This window comes from Balaenoptera borealis (genome assembly GCF_965194805.1).
Source record: "Balaenoptera borealis genome assembly, chromosome: 21".
In the NCBI taxonomy this organism is placed as follows: domain Eukaryota; kingdom Metazoa; phylum Chordata; class Mammalia; order Artiodactyla; family Balaenopteridae; genus Balaenoptera; species Balaenoptera borealis.
This window is the reverse complement of record NC_138880.1, coordinates 27,621,468-27,627,796: the sequence shown is the minus strand read 5'-3', so window position 1 is coordinate 27,627,796 and position 6,329 is coordinate 27,621,468.

Sequence of the window (6,329 nt, the reverse complement as noted above, 5' to 3'; positions counted from 1 at the left end):
TTGCAGCCATAATCCAGCTAACAGGGAATTTGGTGGAATGTAATTTCTATACATCAAACTAATCCAACAGAGAGGACCACAGAGAAAGCAGTGCATTGGGTAGGGTGCCAAGAGAAACATGCAGCACAGATGTAATATGCATAACCTAGCGCTTCGAATAGGGTGCTCCCCCTAGGAAGGGACACTTGACAACTGAGGTTCATCCCACAATTAAGTGGTATCTTGTAATTACGGACAAAAAAGTTTCTATTTATCTTATACATCACATGACAAGGTCTCCATAGGCTGTCTTTATGTTCTTTGATCCTTACGCAGGAAAAGTAAATTTATCTACTAATCAAATATTTGTAATTATTGACAGAAAGCACTTCTCAGGCTTGAGTTAGGTATTTGGAATACAGTGATTCACAAGGTAGATTTGGACATGCCCCTAGTGGTGATCAGTGCGATATGCACTGTTTTGCAGGTAACAGAGGGCGTTACGAGGAAGAACATGGGCTCGTGATTTAGATTTGGAATTTGAAGGACATAAAACTTGAAAGCAACACAATTTTCTGCTCCTGAGTTAAACAATTATGCAACTTGGAATAATTTCCTGTCTCTATTAGTGTAATTTCCTGTATCTGTGTTAAAACAAAACAAACAAAACAAAATTTAAAAAACCCACCAAGGCCAATCAAAAGTAACTTAGCTGCTTTCTCCACAAAATAGTTCATCTAGGAGGATAAGACTGCATAAAAACCCCACAAAACTAAAACAGCTTACAGAGAGAGGGCTTCTTTATCAAGCCTGACTTTGGAATGGCTGGGGCGTTTGAAAGAAGAAATCCACCTCTGAAGTTTCTCAGGAAGTTTAACTGGAGGACCTTCACGTCTGCCTGTATGTTTAGCATGAGGACAGCAACTTGTATTTTATACACCACACTGAGTTAGATGCAATATGCTCTCCTAGTGAAATAGCTGGAGGCCCCTACTGGGAGCCACAATGCATTCCTCAGATAGATTTGTCTCTGATGATGCAAGTGCTAGTCTCAGTTTTTATTTTTCCCAGACTTCTAGCTTAGACAAGTTATATTTATCATTGGATTTTTATCTACCTGAAAAATAACAATGGCTTTTTCTTTTAATCAAGTATTGTAAATTCAGCAAAGAAAACCTCACACGACATTAGAGAAAAACAACATTGATAAATACTATTCCAGAGTTCAATTTCCTATAAGACTGTTGATTTTCTCTGCAAGTTTAAGTTGTGCAATTTAAAAATCACTTTAAACCATTTTAAAACGTTTTACCTCATTGAACTCCTCACAGCTGATCCACATGCTAAAATATGCCCCATGCCCATCATACCTGCTGCTGTCATCAAGCCAGGGTTTCTTAGGAGGTTTAACACTGGGTACAATCAACATGAGGTGCCTCCTGGGCCTTCTTTCCCTCTGCTAAGTTGTGCTGAATTACTCGAGTAGAACCTCCATACAATCTCCTGATAGGATTTTCTTTTTGCAATTTACACATGTGAACCTGTAAAAACAAGACAGAGATTCACATGGACTGACATTATTTATGAAAAAGGGAAAATGGAAACAGAACTTGCATTACCTGGAGACCATAAACATTGTACAGTTTTTGCACATTTTGATGCTAATTAAATTTGGTGCTTGCCTAAAATAAAGATTGAATTTGTTCACATCACTCACAGAGACGTTTTTCTCTATGGATTTTAAAACTACAATGAAGGGGATTCCCACAGATGGTAATCATGTTCTGTACACATATACAAGCCAGTTCATTCAGCTGTCTGATATAAATAATGGACACAAAGAGACTTGCTTTGTCTTGCTTGACTTGCTTGGTCTATTGAAAACAGTGATTTAAAAATACAGAGATAATCAACTGTTACAAGAGATGTATAAACTGAGAACAGTTTCCATAATAATAATTACGGGTACCATGCATTGCATATATATTTTGTGCTAAGGGCTTTTTAACATTTTGCATTTAAATAAAGATCAAAAGTAATACATGTAAACACATGTTCTAGTGCCTGGCGCGTTTTAAGGACTCGATAAATGAAGTTTTTATTAGGATAATAGATGCTATCATTTAATCTTCACAAGAACCCTGTGAAATAAGACTTTTAATGCCTCTGTTTTACTGATGGAGGAACTGGGCTTAGTGTTCTGATGGGTGACACAGAAATGGTGTGAGAGGCAATTTGATGAAGCACCTATAGGGCAGGTGGATTTTATGTGCTGCTGTTTCTTCAGGGAGTAGAGCTGGAGCCCAGGAGAAGCAGGGACCAGAATGCAGTCACTTATCTCTTGTCTCCTATCTCCCTGCCTTCCCTCCCACCTGGAAGGGCCCCAGCCGACAGAAGCTGCCAGGGCACTCACACTGCTGCAGGCACCCGCATCCCTCTGCCCAGGACACACCCTCTAAGGCTCCAAAGGACAGGTTTGTTTTCCTTCTCTTTGTTCTTCTGTGTTTTACCTTTTTCTCTCTCTCACCCAGCTCCTCCTCCTCCTTCATTTTTAAATTCCCAGAGCTCAGTACATAGTAAGGGCTTCACTTAAAACAACAACTAAATTAGCTTTCCCTCAAAATTGTACTGGGACTAGCAATTTCCAACTCTGTGTGGTCCTCCGGGACTACACAGCCCCATTCCTCCTAGAGTATTGCCACGGGTCACAAAGTGTTACAGCTGTTACTACTGCAGGGTAAGCCAGGAAGAGACAATGTTGATAGAATGTGTCAAGTCTTTTGGCCAAAATGACCTAACTCTGGTCTTAAGACTGAATAAGCCTCTATAAGTCCAGAGCAATATCTACACTACAGAAAGCCAGAGAGGGAGGCGAAAGAGGGAAAAACACCTCTTTACAGAAGAATGCCAGCAAATAAGTATACAAGGAGTAAAATAATTAGAAAGACCACCATTTTGCAACCACCACTGTAATTGATTCTTTTAAGGAGTGTCAACTGATGCTAAAAATCATTCAGTGAAGAATGCTTGCTGGAGAATGGACTATTCACATAATATCAACATATCACAGAACAGAATAATTATTAACTACAAATGGAAAAGGCACTCTTTCAGTAGATAAATCTGGTGGAGAGTACCTTAACAGAGCCATCCAGTGGGACAAACTGACCTCGTCTGTCTCCTGATAAAGACACACTGGGAAGGAGACCAAACGTTACCTGTCTAGTTTTATTTCCAAATGTTAGACCAGAACTGACTCATGAGGAAATAATCAAATAAATGCAGATGTGTAAATATTATAACAGACAAAACTGCCCAGTCTGTTTAGAAACACCGACTCATGAAAGACAAGGAGAGACAGGGGTGGTCTGTAGATAAAAGTTTTAAGGAGACTTAATCACAAAACTTACATAGGATGCTTCACTTCTACAAAAGCACATGTAACAGTCATTACTAGTACAATAGGGAAAATTAGGTTATGAATTTTATATCTTGTAATATTAACTTCTTAATATTAATTTAAATAAAATTAAAATAATGTTAGTGTTAATATCAAGTTTATTGTCTTTGATAATAATATTGGAGGTATGCAGAATGTTTTGTCCTTGGAAAATATATGCTACAGTGTTTGGGGGAAATCATGTCATGATATCTGATCATATTTCCAAATGGTTAAGCAAAAGCTGCGAAGTGATAACCGCTGGATCTAGGTAAGGTCATACGGATGTTCACTGTGCAATCCTTTCAGGATGGGAGTAGACTGAAAATTTTAATACTTAAATGATGGAAAATTTTACTGGGGTTATAAGAGGGAGGCATGTTACCGACAAGGAGAAAAAATATTTTAAATAGAACTGAGTAGACATGATGTTAATAGATTTCAAATAAAAATTTTTTAAAAATAACAGTTGTATACCTACCAGTATGCAAACGTATTCAGATATATTTTAATGTAAAAGGGAAAAAGGAAAGAATGTTGTAGTCAGAATGCTTATATTTATGTGTAGAAAATAAAACTAACTTTACAATATACTTTTATTTTTCCTCCCAAATAGCCTTCCTCCAGAAGAATCTTCCAAAACCAGAAAAGAGCTCATGAGTCTGGTAAAGGAAAATGGATTTGTAGGGAGAGACAGGAGGGAGAACTTTGATTTTTGTACCTTCTTCGTTTTTATCAGATTCCTGTATTCAAATAAATTAAAATTTAAATGATTATTTTGGTATAATTATTATGACACCTTTCAGGACACTTTAAAATAAATCCATACATAAATCTGTTGGGTACAAACTTCAGAAAATCATCAATAAAAATAAACAATATGCAAAGTTTGACAAAGGACTCACAGACTGAAAGCAGGTTTCTGATCAAGAAAAACGATTTTCAAAGTGCATAGGAAAAATAACTGAAAAACTAGAACTTTCTAACCAGCTAAGCTGCTATTCAAGAGGGAAGGTAAAACAGATGTTTTCAAACCAACGACTCAACACCACACAGGCCTCTCCAGTAAAGACAGTGTCTTACTTCAGCAAGAAGAGATACAAACACAAAAAGGTGTGGGTACAGATTGAAAGAAGTACCTGAAACTGTCCAAGAAAAGTCTGTTAATTTAACTAATACTATGAAAAATGAGAAAGGGGCTGTAAAGCCAACCAAAAAAGGAAAAATATTGTAAACAAATATAAGCAGATAAACTACAAATTTTAATAAACAAGGAAAGTATGCAAGCCCTGGTGTCTGTCCTGAGAGAAAAGCTTGATACCTTTATATGTGGTAAGATAATTTGTTGGTAAGTTTATCTGTCAAAAAGTTAAACGTATCCAAAGAATTGTTACACCGGGTTTGCCTGTTCAGGACCACAGCCCTGCCACAAATGCTGCTTGGGGCACTTGCAGTGCGGCCGGTCCAAACGCAGAGGTGCCTTAAATGTAAAATACCCATGATTTCAAAGACTTGGTAAGGTGAAAATAGCAACCTGGAAGATCAGTTTTATAAAATTTATTTGTCTCTGAGTTCTTAGAATAGACCAACTATTGTTCCCTGAATGTGAAGGGTAAATTTACTAATAGCTTGACGCAATGCTTCTCAAATTGTTTGGATTCAAGACCCCTTTCCAGCTTTAAAATTTATTAAGGACCTCATAGAGCTCTGTTTATGTTGCTCTATCTATCAACATCGGCTACATTGAAGGTTAAACTAAGAAAATTTTAAAATATGTATTTATTATTATGGATTTATATACAAATGCATCCATATATGCTATGTTACATATTAACATAAATATATTTTTATATATAAAAATTTATATTTTTATAAACACTGTATTTTTTTTCAAAATAAAATAAACGGTGCTGCTTGATTTTGCAACTCTCTTTAACTCTCTTTAACTCCTGGTTGAAGAGAAGACAGCTGTGTTCTCCTATCAGCTTCTGCATTCTATCTGCTGTCACACGTTCTGTAGCCTTTGGAAAACTCCACTGTAATTTATGAAAACTTGAAGGTAAGAAAGGCAAAACATATTTTAATTTTATGGTTAGAACTGTTTAGACTTTGTGACTCCCTGGAAGGGTTAGAGTGACCCCCGAATGTCGATGAGCCACTTTGAGGGTCACTGACTGTTAGAGTTAAAAATATGCATATTTGGAAACACGTTGGTGTTAAGCCAGCCCTTGGGCAAAACGGCCATAAAAAATGACAGGTTGACTTTGTCAGTATTTATCATGTTTCCTTTGATCTCACAGGGATTTGAATAACAAAGTTGAAACCAAAAAGTGTTTTCTCTCCCACAGCCGAAATACAATTGCTTATTGTATAGCAATAAATAACTGGTCTACTTTTTTTCTTTGAGAAATACTCACAAAATTTGAAGGTGAATGTTTTTGAAAATTCCTATAGAAATATTGCCTATCAACAGGAGGAATATATTTTATTACAAGATGCAACAATGAGCTAAATAATAAAAATAATAACATTATTATAGCATTAGAGTAAAATGAAACAGTAAGTTAACTCAATATAAAACAAAGGCTGCTCACTAAAAAGACTTTCCTTTCTGCATGTTCTTTTTGATAAAATTAAAAAGGTATTTTCCTTTGTATTATTATGCATTTCTAGGAAAATTTAGTAAATTTTTATAATCTGCTTAGTCTTGAACATAGGCAATCACATATAGGTTTAAAAGCAAAAATAAATCACTCTGGAAAACTATAAAACATTTAAGAATCATAGTTCCAACTTGTGCTTTTTTTTTTTTCCATTTAAAAACTATTAAGGAGGTTAAAAAAAGGCACTTGGTAAATTTTTAGAGTCTAACATTTGTGCTAATCTGCACCATAACAAGGGCAGCACAAAG